A 15645-nucleotide genomic window follows, 5' to 3' on the forward strand; every position below is an offset into this window, starting at 1 on the left:
AAGAGGAGCCCTGCTGCCTGCATTTCCACCTATCAGTATAAAAAGCAAGCAGGAGATAAGCCAGTGCTTGGAGCAGGTGGAGAGGGAGAGCAGCAGCTTGGAAAACCACTTCAGCAGGAACATGCAGGACCTATGTAATGCTGAAAGTTCAGTGGTCGAAAGGGGAAAGGGACAGCAAAAGAGAAACTATGCAAAATATGACTTTACTAGTAATCTTCTGTTTACTTAACTACTGTAGGTATTTGAGCATTTAAAAAAAATAAAAGCCTTTCTCCCCATTTATCTAGTAGTTCTTCTTCCCTCCGGCTGTACTGCTGAATTCTCATATTTATGACATCAGTGCATGTTGCTATAGTGATAATTAATTAATGCAACATAATAAAGTCAGCAATTTTACTACTTTGCAGGTTAACACGGGACTGGAAACAGAGCGGGGAAGATAGAAAACCTTACTTCTAAAAAAGCAGTACTTTTAATGATCCTCCAAGCACTGAAAGAGAGACTTGGGCCTGAAAATCATTTCCACAGCACATGAAATGTGCCGCATTTGGTATAATCACTGTCATTAGGAGCCCAGAGAAGAATTAGAAAAACAGCAATAAAGATGAACGAACGTTCAGCCGAACAATTGCAGGTGGAAGAAAGAGTTGCTCAAGCGCCCAGCAAAACTCTTCCTCTCAACCCAGCAAAAACACACCAGCTCACCGGGTACTTGGTCAAAGATGCTACAAGCTGCGATGTGGCTAATCCCAGGCACACAGGGCGTTTTTGCAAGAGCCTTCCCGTGCTGGCCACCCCACAAATCACCTTTCCAGCGGCGTCTCTCTTCTATGGGAGGGAAGCCGATGGCAGGTTAAGAGCACCTCCTCTTCGTGGGACTTTCTGAGCAAGTCCCTGGGGGAGAGAGGGGTTGAGACAACCTCTTTGCACCCCAGAAGACCCAACGTCATGCTCAGCCAGAAGCCAGTGGCCTTCCTAGTTGCTCATCAAAGCAAGATTTCCCTGCCTGCCACGGGTGGGCCACACGAGGAGGCAGGAGGTGAGACCAGACACCTTCACCTCTCTCAGACCCAGCTGCCTCCTGACAGTCAGGTTGACATTTACAGCTGACGAGGACTTGTCAACGTGTCCAAACAAGACAACTCTTTGATGAGGGCTATAACTCCGCCCAGGAGCTTGTCTTCCTACCGAGAAACAGGCCAAAAAAAAGGATGCTGTGGAGTGTTCAAGTAGGTGCCACACTTGCGGTTTGGTCTAACTCCACCCTTTTTTTTAATTTAGAAAATTAAAATTAATCCCCGTTTTAAGTGAGGCCTTAATTTTATTATTTGTCCTGTGCTAATTAGAATCCTTGTATATAGGTTTCAGTTCAGGGTCTCGGCTTTCTGAGGTTAGAAGGAAGAAAAAGCAGCACAGATGAAATTAGGTCACGTCACCCTCAGGACACTACCATTCCTCAGCAAAGGTTGCTCTGCACGCAATGAAGCAAAGGCGAAAATGCTTTAAGAGAAAGACACATGTAGAACACATGAGGAAAAGTGAGCAAAAGACTGTTTTGGGACAAAAATGACATCAAGCAATGTTTGCCTTCCATAACCGTGAAGGCTTTGTCATCTTGTGATATTTTCATGACAAGCTTCACCGTCATGCCATCACTGAAGACATCTACACTTCTCAGAACTGCCCAGTGAAAAAAAAAAAAAAAAAAACAAACCACCAACCAAATTATTAAAGAATTAAACAAGATCATTTAGCAGAAAAATCAGAAGGCCAGAATACTGTTGCCCAATTTACAAGACATCTCCACAACAAGCGTGCAGCTTTTACGTCGCATTCATGTACAACACAGTTGAGGAAAATTAGAACAAAAAAATACCCGGTATTAAATGTGTTATGATCTGTTTGGAGACTTCAGCATCAGCTACCGATTCTTTACAGGCTCAGCTACTTTCAATAGGCTAAATTGCATGGAATCACTAAAATCCAGAGCTTATTGCATACCATCTGCAGGCAGAGATAGTTTCTCTATTCCCAAATTGTAGCTATTTTCCTGGCAGGCTGCTGCTTTGACCTGTTGCAAGACTGCTTCTCATCTGTCTTCAACACATTCCCCGAGGAGATGGGTCCACCTTAAGGGGTCAGTTTAGTTGCAGAAAGAGAGTGGCAGGAGCCTGTTTGACAGTTTTCATGAGGCAATTTGAATGGCAATATCCAAGCCACCAAAACATTTGCTTGATCTGCACAAAAAAAAAAAAAAAACAAAAAAAAAAAACCAGAGCAAAATCCACCCTTGCAACAACCAGCTGCTGCTGCATAGGTTTATAACTGGAATAAAGAGAGAACACATTTTCCCTAAACCCAGACGACAACCCAACCCAGATAGCAGAGGCAAGAAATCATCTATGGTGAGAGTAACAATGGGCAATTTAGCTTGATTATATCCTTGCAGATCTTCCTATTTATAACGGTTTGCATTATTTTGAATGCAAACTTGTTTTTTTCCTGTGCATCAGCTCTCGCAACCAAAAGTTGTCATTAGCTCCTGATTAGAAGAGGCTTTAAATAAAGAGTGGAAACAAGCCCAAACAAAGAAGTGCTGCTGCATCCCAGTCCTGTTGTATCAGACTGACTGCTGCAAATGTCAGTTTTATTTACTGTTTGGAGTCCACTAAGCTTTTCTCTTGTAGGAGAGGTAAAACTGGGAATACTGGGCCAGATGGCAGAAAAGAACAAGAGGAAAAAAGGTGTATACATAAGCAACCACAGGGCCCATGCATCCAGGAGGGTCCTGGTAGTTCATACTAGCAACATACATGAAAGTTTGCCCGCAGACGCAGCAAACAAATTAAATAAGCTTCACTAGTGAGAGCCTGACCTTTTCCATCTTCCCCCCAGCAGAAATCAAGCTCCGACCGGGACCAAAAGGAGGGTTAGAAATAGCAAAGATAATAAAGTCAGTCATCAGAAGCACAGAAGTCTGAAGGGAAAAGACAGCCAGGTGAAAGGACAACCTCAAGAAAGTCTGAAATATTGCAAGTCATCCTCTATTGCCAAAATACCATGAGACTTAAGCTATCCCACTAAAATATTGGCAGGTGTGAATAGGTGAGGCTAGGAGCTCCATTTTGACGCCGAGAGAAGGACCCTGCTCTGCTTTATCCATTGAACAGTTCATTTTGGCACTCGCTCGCTGTGGGGTTTTTTTAGCGGAACAGAACTCCCCTCTAGCAAGGTGCGGGCAGACACCAAACAAGATTACTCTGAATTTTCGGGTCTCAGTGGCACCCAGACCACACGAAACGGCACGGGTTATTTCAAGTCACAGGTTCCTAACCCCGGCGACGGCCAAGCCGCAGCCTTCAGGGGATGTGGGCACCGCGCAGCCACCGATCCCTCTGGCTAATGGAGAACCCAAGCCAACGCTGAGCCAGTCGACCACGTCAGCACAGGGCCCCGCCGTGGTTATTTAGCCCCCCACTTAATTAGCCGGGATGAGCAGCACTGGAAGATGACACCCTGCTCCACATATGCCCCAGTTCTGTCGGTTCAGTCTCCAGCAGGTACCCATTTTATAGACGCATCTTTTAGTCAAGGTGACAGCAAAGGGGACCCTCCACCCCTGCATCTTTCCTGACTGCACATACAGCACACTGCCTTCACCCGGCAGGCTAAGGGCTTGCTGGCGAGCAAAAACGCTGCTCGGAGGAGCTCACAGCTGCTCTCTCAAACCCCACAGCCGAGTCCAACACTAATGCACCTCTCCAGATTGCCTTCCCGTCTCCAACAGCACAGGTGCTCAACCCTTGTCCAACCCTCAAGAGCAGGGAAAAGCTAACGTCAATAAATGCAAAGCAATTCCATTTGAGTCCACCTTTTAAATGCAACACTTAATTAACTCTACTGGGGCTTCTTTTGCCCTGACTGCTTGTGTTTCCATGCCACCGAGGTTAGGAAAACACTTTCTCCCTCTGCACAGAGGGGCCCTGGCTTTGCCTCCCTGCTTCATGCTGGCATTATATTAACCAGAAACCAGGCCCTCGGGCGCACAGAGCCTGCCCTCAAACACAAAGAGCTTCTCCTTCAGAAACCTGCAACCAGCCGGCAGTTTTTTTACTGCTCTGGCTGACCCTTGCTTAGAATCCAACCCAGTACCCTGGCAGGACTCTCGTACTCGAGTAGGAACCAAGCTGTCATCCCACTAGATCCAACATTTCATCAGTAATGCTGAAGTCTCCAAAAACAGAGAAAGAGAGAAAAGCAAAGGTGGGGGTGGAGGGAGAACAACCAAAACCAGATGTTTCTAAGCAGCTGGCCTTGCTGTTTCTCCCAAGATGCTGATGAACGCAAACGCTGCGGCTTGACAGATCCCCATCGGCCGCCCTCCTCCTGCTAACAGAGTTCAGATCAGCTCTGCTGGATTTAACCATCTTCTCCCCTTAAATAATAAACTAGGGGAGGAGAGGAAAAGGATTTATTCATGTCATTAACTATCAAAAAAAGTGTTTACTGTGCTCAAATAACCTGGGCTCTTGAACTGTAGGCAAAAAAAAAAAAAAAAATAAAATAAAAAGGGAAAGAGAAAACACACAGGGGAGAGGGAACTGACAACATCAGCTCCGCAGACGAGGAGCATGGACGTGCCCAGGTAGACACTGAGACAGGACATATGTGAGGTCTTCCAGCAGATATTCACAGAGAAACGCACTGAACGCAGCGCAGCAGGGAAGGTGGGGGTTGTGCCTTGGTTGGCTTAGCTCAGCTGTTTGAGCTGAGCTCTGCATTTTGGGCAAAGCTGAGAACATACAATTTTTATTTTTTTTTTTTTTTAAGCAGAGCCTTGTGGGCCTCGCACCAAACCCCAGCGCTAGCTCAAGAGTTTGCACAGCAGCTCCCCCAGCCCTGACCTGCTGCCCCGTCCACAGTAGTGGGCCACCCTCTCCAAAACTCTTCAGAGAGGAAAAAAGAGACATCAGAAGCAGGACTGCAAGGTGCTCCTCCTGCCAGAAAAAGGTCAGGATACCGGAGGCCCTAGAAGTAACTGCAAAAACTCAACATAGGAGGAAAAACTGACTTTGGAGCATTACGGAAATGTACCTCCAGCTCTGCCACCCAAGGCAGGAACTGCAGAGCTCCTCGCAACAGGGCGTGTGAAGGGCCCGTAACACAAATGTTGAAGCAAACTGGCAGAATTCCATCGAGGGCTATTAAATGCCAAGTTACAGATTAACACCCAGCTCAGGAAGCCCTGAAGCTGAAAGATGTCCCAAATGGGGAGGGAGCAAGGCAGGGGCACAGGGTCTTTCTCAGGCACGTCACCCGATCCTGCCTCTCCCTGGAGACCCACCGGCGAGCTCAGCAGCCCCCGTGTTTTGTACCTGCTGTAGATAAAACGGCTGACGGCCACATTTCGCTGGGGCAGGGGCTGTGAGGCTGCTGGCACAGCCCCCCAGAAGCGCGCCCTCGAAGGGGCACCCGTGGAGAGCTATACCCACCCCTAAGACCCCTTCACCACCTGCAGCAGGTAACGGGGGGGCAGGCACAGAGGAGACCCTGCGCTGGGCATCCCCTCCCCTTCAACACACCCAAGTGATGGCATGGAAGGATCGCTTTGCAGGAGCACGGCCTTCAAGAGAGCCTTTCCAGAGTGCACGTTCCCCATTCTTCCAGGATAATGAACAACTTGCAAAGGAAACATCCCAGCCTGCCTACAATTAATTTCAGTCTTCTCATGCAACCCAGCCTGCCTCCTTTCTCTCTCACAAGCTTCTATCCTTTTATACCGGCGCCCACAGCTGGAATCGTGTACAGATGTAATTTTTTTGAGCATGTTCCCAACCTTCTGGAGCTCTCCTGTGCTTGAGCAGTTATTTCTCAGCCTGGGAGACACTCTGCTGGTGGGATCTAACAGTGAAGGTGCAGCAGGAGCCAAACCAGCGCCTCACATCTCCAGTTTGAGGTTTAGAAGCAACAGTCACCTGCAGAAAACAGCCAGCAGGAGAATTAGCCAGCAACAGCGCAGCCAGCCCCTGATCTTCTTGCTGTCCTCGCATCCCCTCGGGCTGCCCAGCATCTGGGAAAGCTGAGAGGCCTCTCTAGATAAATCAGCGCAAAGCCACAGCGAGGACAACCTTATCATGGATAACAGCGATATGGCTGAAGCCAGTCACAAATTGTTTTCAGCTGTAGACCGTGCCTTTCATCACAGTCCTTAGGGGACAAGCAACGGAATGAGATTCCCTCCTGTCAGAATGAAATCAGGACGCCTCTTCTAGGAAAATGAACTCAACTGCTGCCCCGTATCCTTTGATATTCCAGCGCCGCGATCCGGAGGAGGTCGAACTGCCACGATTTAGCAAGAGCTGAAGGGCAAGGTTGGCCACCCGCCGCTCCGACTGCCTGTGGGGCTTGAGGATGAGGATGGTGGGCACGCAGGACGCTCCCCGTCCGGGCAGCTGCGTGCACAGGCGTATTGAGAGAACAGGGAACCACTGGGGAAGCAATTACTCTGTGACAACCGATGCCTCATAACTTATTCCAGCAGCAGGACGTCATTCCAGCTCCACCTGCAGGAATTTCTGCCGGTGAGAAAGCCTTGAAGGTTAGATGGGAAAGGTATTGCACTCAGGGAGGTGAGGGAAGCAAATAGGCTGAGGCTGGGGGGGGGAGAAGCATGCTACAGGTTAGAAAAGCAGGGAAGGTGGCGAGCCTTGGGGCTGCATAAAAATACTATTAAATAGCTTGGAAAGTCAAGGGGTTTGGGTTCCTTGGTAAAATCCCACAGGGAAATACTAAACACAGCTTCCCATGAGTGCCTTCTAGCAACCCACATGAATTCTCTGCTCCAGCACATACTCTCCCTGTGTTCAGTCTCTCTGCACGGTTCGGCAGCTGAAGTTTCCAGAAGGAACATTTGCTGAAACTGAGTTTTTACAGGAATATTAGAGAACATTTTCAAAATGAAATCTGAATTAACAGAAGGGGACATTCGTGATACAAATGCCGTTCCAAAAAAAAGTTACTCCTCTAAATCAGGGAACACACAATCGGTATGTCCTTGCAAAATTATTCACTTCTTTAATTACAGGTTTTGAATATCAGAAGCTTACAGTGATTGGGAATTTACAGGCCAAAAAAAAGTCATTATCTCGCAAATAACCACAAATGGGAGCGTGTGGAAACCGTGGTCATCTCCAAAACGTTTCACCTAGAGGAAGTAAAAAAATTCATCACAAACTGAAACAAGGTATATGCCCAGCAAAGACACCAACAACAGTCTAGAGGAACAAACGTCCTGCAAAAAGGGCTCACGTGGCTCTCCCTGATCACCTGGAGCCATTTTCCCTTATTTCTCCAACAGAGAAGAAACCAGACTGGAATTCATTGCCCGGTAGGAACAGTTTCTGCAGGAGGCTTCTTCCCATCACACAAGAAGAGCGCAGCTCCTGGAGAAGCACTTTTCCACGGCAGAGCTGCAAATCCCTATCTTCAGAGCACCTCAGAGGCAGCAGATAAGCCTTTGGCTTTGAACTGGAGACAAAACTCAGCGAGGAAAGTGAGCAACCCATGGTGAGGGTGGGGCTCAAATAGGTCTCTCTGATGCTTCAAGCAACCTGAGGTGATTTGGGCATCAAGCTCAGGCTAAAAGAAGTAGCAACCCAGCTGGTTTCATAAGTCACCCATCCTATTAAATGGGGAACACGGTTAAGAGGTACAAAAAAGACCTTCAGTGCTTTCCCACCAAGGGTAAAGCCCTCAAACTTACTAGATTCCAGGCGAAAAAACAACAAAAAAACCTAACGTCTTCAAATCTGCACAATTTTAAAAATACATATATACATTTAAACGTTATCTATACGGCACTAACAGCAACAAGAAAATGTGTGAGCACATTATGGTTCACAGGAGAAATCCCTGCAGATAAAAGACAGCAAAACAGGACCTGAAGTATGAGAGACAGGAGCGTTCACAGCATGGATCGCCAGCCCCAAAGCAAGCTTAAGGTGTGGGGAAAAGCAGCAAATAAGCTACACGCAAGGAACGAAGAAAACTGTGACCTTGAGCTGAGAACACATTTGTAATAGATCTATAAAGATGTCAATCTCCTATTTATAATAGTGGATAAATACCTGTGCAGCTACCCAGGAAGCCATGCATAAAAATTCTGCACCAAGCTCCTGAGAAAACCCCACGCCAAAGACTCCTCTGCTCCCACCTCTGTATCAATCCACTGCAAAGCTGTACTAAATGCCTCTTTTCCTTCCCACAGCTAACACAAGGCCTAAATGCCGTGCGTTTTATCTCAATTATCAGCATTTGCCGGGCCTGGCTTTACCTATGCAGACAGCAATCATGGAATAAAAAAAAAATAAAAAGAATACATAAAAAGAGGAAAAATCCCGTACAGCTTATTCAAAGGCTGGAAATATCTCACAGCCCTGGTTGTTACAGGGTGATTTTCTTGCATCTCTCTTCAAACAGAAGAGCAGCATGGGAAGAACTAGAGATCTAAAGTGGCAGCTGGACTGACCAAGAAAAATGTTTGGTGGAAAACCAGAAAAGATTGAGGGCCAGAGTACTATGTACTGAGCAAAACCAAATGCATCCTCTACGTGAATTGCCCTAAATTGAACTGGCTTTAACAGCTTTGTAAACCAAATTTAGGCCAGTAGGAGACTCTAGAGAATACTGGTGATTCAAAGTTAGAAACGAGCCTTTTACCCTATCCAGGCTTTGCAGGTGCCTCAGACAGAAAATGACGGTAGCAAGAACATATCTAACATTAACACACATCCCTGTGCAACCTCAGTGCAGGGACAGACTGGAGGGGATTTCCACAGATGCTGCCACCACGGGTTGCCCACAGTGCTGGTCCTTCAAAGAGGAGGGAGATGTACTTTTCTCTTTCCAACTGTTTGGGTGTTCCTATGAAGAGAAGCCAGAGAATCACAAAAAGCTTACGTTAACGTTTCACCTCTGACGCCGATATCCCAACAGATTGATATTATCCTCCTTAAGTGATGAATGTCCTCTAAGAAGCCAGGATTGATGCAGTCCCAGCCCAAAAAGCCAAGCAGGCTCTAGACCAAACAGTACTCATGGAAATTAAGGCCCGAGCTGAGATGACTTAAATTTCCTCGGGGAACCTGTGCCAAGCCATTCCTGTTAGACAGACACCTCCAAACGCCCTTAAAAAGCCAACAGGGAGCACCAGGCATGGAGAGGAGCCCAGATTCAAGCAGTTTGCATTTCATACCCATGCCTTCCCAGCTTGCTTCTAGCTCCCCAGTGTTTCCCCTTCTCCAGCCCTTGGGACTGTGCTATGAAACTTTGGACTCTGCTCTGAAAAACGACAACAGCAACGATGTGAGTTTTGAGAAAGCGTCAGCTCAGGTGTCTCAATGCTTTTATAACATATCCACTCGTCTTTTATAACGTATCCACCTTTCAGTTACTGCACTGCACCACATCTATGCCTTTACTGTTTCAGGAGCATCGACGGGTGACAGATACAAAAGGAAAGGGGAAAAAAAAAAAAAAACAAAAAAACCAAGAAGCACTTTGCAAGGGCTGAAATAGTTCTGGGAGAGCTGCCTGGGGAAAGTAACCCAACCAAATACCCTAGAAACTACCTGTTCCCTGCTCTGATCCAGCACAGATTCACCAAGAGCTTGGTTCCCCCGTGGGTGGGTTCAGGAGGGGTGGAGATGTCTGCCAGAACAGAGGCTCACAAACTTCTGTCACCCTCCCGGGGCCTTCCCATCCAAATAAGCACACACCATTACAAAGAACCAATTAAAACCAGCAAGAGCGGAGGAGAAGGTGCAATTCCATCCAGTGTTAAACAACTTCTCCATCCAAGGAACCTTTTTTTTTTTTATTATTTTTTTTTGGAGCGGTACCTTTTGCCTGTGAGCAATGATAAAACTACTGATTTAACTTTAAAGGGGGGGACTATCTTTGAACCAGAGGAGAGGCACAGCAGGGAAGAGATGCATTATTTAAAGGAGGGTTTGTATTTCCCACTCCAGCAGCCACCGTGAGATTGCCAGGCAAAGCACGGTACTCCAGAGTCAAAATCCAAGCGCCCCGAGATGAACATTACACGGTAATGTATGCTTAAATAATTCGTTTACTACATCTTCTGATTGTAACTTTAACAAGGCACAAGTTTTACAGCTAATATTTTGAAGCACTGCAACAGGTTTTTTTACGGCATGCCAAGAATTCACGGGAGAATGAGTCTCACCTAAGTTTACTTCTTCCATCAGGGGACTAAATAGATTTTTCACATAAAATTACCTATCGCATGATGCCTATAAAAAGATGCAGCTGTAAACATCCCAGTTTCAGCCTCACAGCTGAAAGTTAGTATCACAAGGCACAACAAACTCCTACAGGAAAAGGGCTAACTGCCATAGATTTTACACCTGTCTGGAAAGCTCTTCCTTCGATGCCAGATGCTGGAGCGGGGCTGTGCTGTTGATGTGCAGCACACACTGCCAGGGAGGCACTGTGATTGTTCGTCTATCATTTAAAGTCAACATTTCTCACTTTTTTAAAATCAAAGAAGAATTAGCTGGGCTGGGGAGGGGAGGGGGGGGGAGAGTAAAAATGCACGGACCATCTCCTGCAGTGTTGACACAATAGTTTTCATTTGCAAGCAAATGAAAGCTGAACTTAAACGTCAAATATTCATTTATCAGCATTAACCTAGCTTTCCCTCCCCTCTTTGCCCTCATAGGCATTTTTCTTGTTTGTCTTTAAGTGGGCTCATGAGTGCATGTGTAGAGCCATTTTCGCTCCCCACATTACCCCCTGAACTCCTCTGACCCACTAGTTGTCCCCTGTGACAGGGTTGCCTGTTCTAGGCAACATTAAAAAAAAAAAAAAAAAAAAATCAGACTTTCAAAAAGGCTCCCATTCAGGGAAATCCATTATCATTAATGGCAAGCCTCCCAGAATCTGTTCTTCATTTCTTTTTCATTTTAAAATGTCAATGCATGTTGTCAGAATGCAATTGTTTTCCTTAATCATCTGCAGCAATGAAGTAGAAAGTACTCATCTTTGTGGTGTGGAAAAGTCACTCGCTTTATTCATACCACACTCAATTTGGAGAGGATGCTTTCCAAGCTGTTTTTGCCCTGAAGAATCAAGGCTTATACACTCATCATCTCTACGAGACTGTGTGAGCGACAAAGATCCTCCCACAGGGAAATTCAGGTTTCTTTGCTAGGGTTGTCACTGAAGGAAAGGCGCAGGTATGAGGACACGTGTCAGAGAATCCTTAAGGAAAATCCATCTAGAAAACTGGGTACCCTCTTACTTTAAGTTTGGGAACTGGAAAAAGAATGGGGGGATTGTTGTCATCAAGATGCTCCTCAAAGCCAGAAAGGCGATCTTCAGGTTCCGTTCCATTATTGCTTCTCGAGAGCTGTTCCTCGGTGCAACGACTACATACAATCTTTTCAGCTCAGTAATTGTTGTTTTTTTTCCCCAAGCAATCACAAAGAAAAGCTGCTGAAAGGTGCGGGCAATAGACTTCTTAAAGAGCTGTTGACAACTCCCAGGAAACTTTTACATTTCAAATGCATTCTGCCCATATTTCCTATATTTTCTTAAGTTCCTCGATTTATCACACAAAGCTATTTGCATGAAAATAGTACCTTGAGAGTTTCTTATGGAAGACTTACAATGCCTTTCTTTTAAAAAACTCCACATAATTGTAGAATTATGTGTTGAACATCTCAGGTAGCTGGGGTAAGAGGAGAACGAAGCACAAAACTGATTGCAAACATTTTTCTTTCATTTTAGATCCCATCAAGTTCTCATTCTCCAGCTGCCACTCACGATGGTACTCCTGGATACATTAATCTAGTGCCATTATCATTCTCTAAAAGCAAGGAGCGCTTTTATTCAAGCAAAGACAAATTAATTTAATGGTTTGACTGTCTGTGTTTCTAAAAATACATGTAGACTTCCTCCTGACCTGCAGGTAGAAAATTCTATATTGATATATTCTTGGACTAAACCCACTCCCAAAGAAAGATAAAACATCCCATCTGGTAAGCACCCCTTTCTCAAAGTCCTAGAGAAATGGCTGGAACCTGTGATCCAGCTGACAGGCCAGCAGAGTGTTAGCCAAGAGATGAAATCTGCTTCCAAATGAGATGATCCTACGCAAAACCACCAGACTATGAACACTATCAAGACTGTGATTTGCAGCGGAGAAGTGTTATGCAAGCAAAGATATAAACTTCTGGGTAGCGAGCACTTAAGGACATTGCACTTCCAACCAGCTTCTTACATTGTACCAGACAGTCAGCAGGACAGTTAGCATTTCAACATGCTCCAGAGAGGGAAAAAAAAAAAGCCAAAGAGATGCATTTACCAACTTTTACACTTGCTGGTGTTTCAGAGCACATTGCAAGTACGGTCTCACAAGGAGATGGCTCCCAGTGCCAGGAGTCAGGATAAGCAAGGTCGGGTCACAGCTTGCAGCCAGCCTCGGCTCCAGTGCCTGTGCAACGGATTTGGACAACAGAAGTTCCCTGGACCCTTTTGGACTCAACATCTTCTCAAGTTGCCCACAAAGGCAGGGGGCTAGAGCCAACAACTTGGCCGTGCCAGCCCCAACTGCCTCCATCTAAAAGCAAGGACTTTCTGGCCAAACCTGTATCACACAGACGACGGTACTGATGAATCATCCAGCCGCATGAGGTAGTTCAAACAGCAGAGCCGAAGGAGAAATACCATCTATGTGCCTCAGACAGCTACAAACTCTAGCAAAGATAACTACAGTTGTTTCCCTATACTTGGCTCTGTCACCATCAGCAGGTGGGTGAACTAATTGCAGCTACTGGGGTGATGTCAGAGCAGTTATAGGAGGTGAGAGGAGACAGAGCATGATGTCGTTTTCCTAGCTGCACTCTGTCTACCTTTTATCACCCATGAAGCAGATGATGTTATTTCAATTGCCCATGACTCACAGAATCGCGACACGGGATTTCCCCAGGGAAGGCAAAGGCAGCCACCCCATAGATGGGGGGGGGGCTACATTATGAAAAACTCTGGAGACACCCTGAAGCCTGTAGGATCTCTCAGATAAGCTCAACAAGCACCTTCACACAGTGGCCTGCTCAGAGCAAGAGCCTCACAAGCTCCCGCTTACCTGCACCTCAGTCTTAAAGCCATTCACACACACAGAGACCAAAAGCACTCCACAAAGGACCGTACCAGTTTGGGGGTATTTTGCAAGCATTTTGCTTGCTGATGTCCTGAACTGAGCTCCACGTTTCTGCTTCAAAATTCCTAGTAAAGGAGGCATTTCTCACATAGAAATCTTGAACTCCAATGGAAAAATCACTGCAGGAAGGTAAATCTTAATAAACTATTTACTCACCTGACCAGATGCTTCCAGAAATTAACAGCATGCTTGGGATACCCCCAAGAGAAATGTGACCTGCCATAGGCTTGATTTGGAGAGATCCTAGCAAAGGAGAACTGTCAATTAAGATGATAATCAATCTCTTCTCTTTCAAAACACAACCATCACCCTTAAGATCATTAGAAAGTCTTAAGAAGGAATCACTGCCACCACCTTCTAGGGTGGACCGCAGGAACTGCGTATGATGTTAGGTATCAGGAAATGAAAAGGAAGCAAAGAAGAGAAAGAAATATCAAGAGAGAAGCATAAAGGGCATTTACCCCCAAACTGGAATTGCATCAGGGCTAGAAGAGTGTTCAAAAACCTTAAAGGAGTTTAAGATCTGGCCTTATTGTCCTTTGATCCACAAGATTTCTGCTGCACCCATATAAATGCCCCTGAACAACACCCTGGAGCTTATTCCAAACTAATGCCAGAGGCTTCACTAAAAATAATAGAAAATCACTCTAAATAAACCCAAGCAGCACCTGGACTTTTCTTTGTGGGCATCCCAGCTTCGACACTGCTTTGTCACGAACATTGTCAAGATCATCTCCTAAAACGGCACATCGGGAGAATTTATTTTTGCATGAACAAATGCCAAATTATATTGATGGCTGGCAGTATTGAGCACATCATCACAAAAATTAATTTTTAAAAAAATTACAAGGCCACCTCCAAGCAACTCTTAAGTAGCTATTCTCATGCAGATGTTTGTGTGAGTAAACACAAGAATAACACAAACAAGAAGAAGTATACTGAAAATTTAAAATAAATAAATAAATCACTGCAAGCAGAGGGGCTCTCCGATGAGACGGCAGGAGATTTTTTAAAACACTTCTGACTGTTATTGCAAAGGCAGGAAGAAAAGACAAATTAGAAAGATAAGAAGGTAGCAAAACACAAGGTCAGCAATAATGTGACTCCAAGGTATTATTGAATTCAGTCAAGGTTAATCAAAGCAGCCAAGTTTTTACCTTGGTGCCTTCACCAGGTGCCTAAAAATGATGTAAGGATCCAGCCCAAGAAACATTAGATTCTCTCATTTCTGCCTCACAAAGAAGTATCTGCAACACCCTGGTTAATTAAACCAATAAACCACAAGTGAAAGCCTGGCCTTGTGCCACATTTTTACTAGCACGTTGTGCAGGGGTGTTGCATTAACAGCTGTTATCCTATTGCAGGGGGTGGGGGAGACGAGAATGGGGAGCAGAGGAGAAGGAGCAGCTGCGGAAAGAACAAGACGAACCAGCTGATTTTCAATTAACAGTTGAAATAAAAATGAAGTGCTTTTAGCGCTCGGCCTTCAAAGTGCCAATACTCTTAAATAACACAGATACCTGGCCGTTCTATAGCCCTATTAAATCAACTTCATTTGTTTTAAGCAAAGCTGAGCGGTACTTATTTAACAAGCACTTCTTCAAGCATGACTCAACATGCAGGGAGGAATTCTTTCAGGGCAAAGACAAAATGTCTCAGAGGGATGCTGGGAGAAGAAATTTCTCTTTGGACTAGAAATCACTCACCGTAGCAGCTTCTGGCCAGATTAAGAGTGTTTGGAGATGGCTTGGATCACCTGCTTCTGCTCAGGCTGGGGTACACCTTTCTTTGTCCCATGAAGGCATGTTGATGTCCCCAGATATTAAGCAGCTGGTAAAGGGGTGAGGTTAGGCTCACAAGCTCCTGGAGGGAGAAGGAGACACCTCAAAAGGTGGCCTCGGTCAGGACGCCCTAAACATCCTCCTCAGTTACCCCCCTTCTGCCTACCAGCACCTACCCACCTTCCTATCACCTTGGTTTTAAGCGAAATGCCTAATATTAATCAGAAGCAATATCCACAGGATACGTGGTGCTGTGTGTCTGTCCCCAGCAGTGAAGCAAGCTGAGCAATAGCCTTGGTGCATAGTGAGCCTCCAAGCTGTCACCCCCAGCTTGCCTGGGAGTCCTAGCCTTTCCTCTTCTTGAAAAAAAAAAAAAAAACCAAGGATTTTGCTTCCCAAATGGGTCTGAGGGGCATGCACGCTACATCCAGGCTAGCCACAAGCAAATCCCTCCCAATATCCTTGCAGCCCTTGGCCACCCAGACCATCACCCTGTCCCACCTAGGAGCACATCACAAGTCACTTCTCGCCTATCCCGGTTATTTAGGGCTGAGTGAAGCTCCTGGGGCTTCTTCACTACATTTTAAGTGCTCAAGGCTTCAAGTTCCATTGCTGGTTACT

General features: G+C 45.8%; 1 long non-coding RNA gene across 1 annotated transcript; it reads right to left on the reverse strand.

The window, feature by feature from the left end:
- Positions 1–7105: 7105 nt before the first annotated feature.
- Positions 7106–15047, reverse strand: LOC116961405. Its single transcript, XR_004406985.1, has 3 exons — positions 14950–15047; positions 8719–8922; positions 7106–7204 (listed from the first exon to the last, which is right to left on the reverse strand). It is a non-coding gene; the product is annotated as an uncharacterized LOC116961405 (long non-coding RNA).
- Between the last annotated feature and the right edge of the window lie 598 nt (positions 15048–15645).

The sequence above is a fragment of the Tyto alba genome, unplaced genomic scaffold (assembly GCF_018691265.1).
Source record: "Tyto alba isolate M040663 unplaced genomic scaffold, T.alba_DEE_v4.0 Super-Scaffold_1, whole genome shotgun sequence".
NCBI lineage: Eukaryota > Metazoa > Chordata > Aves > Strigiformes > Tytonidae > Tyto > Tyto alba.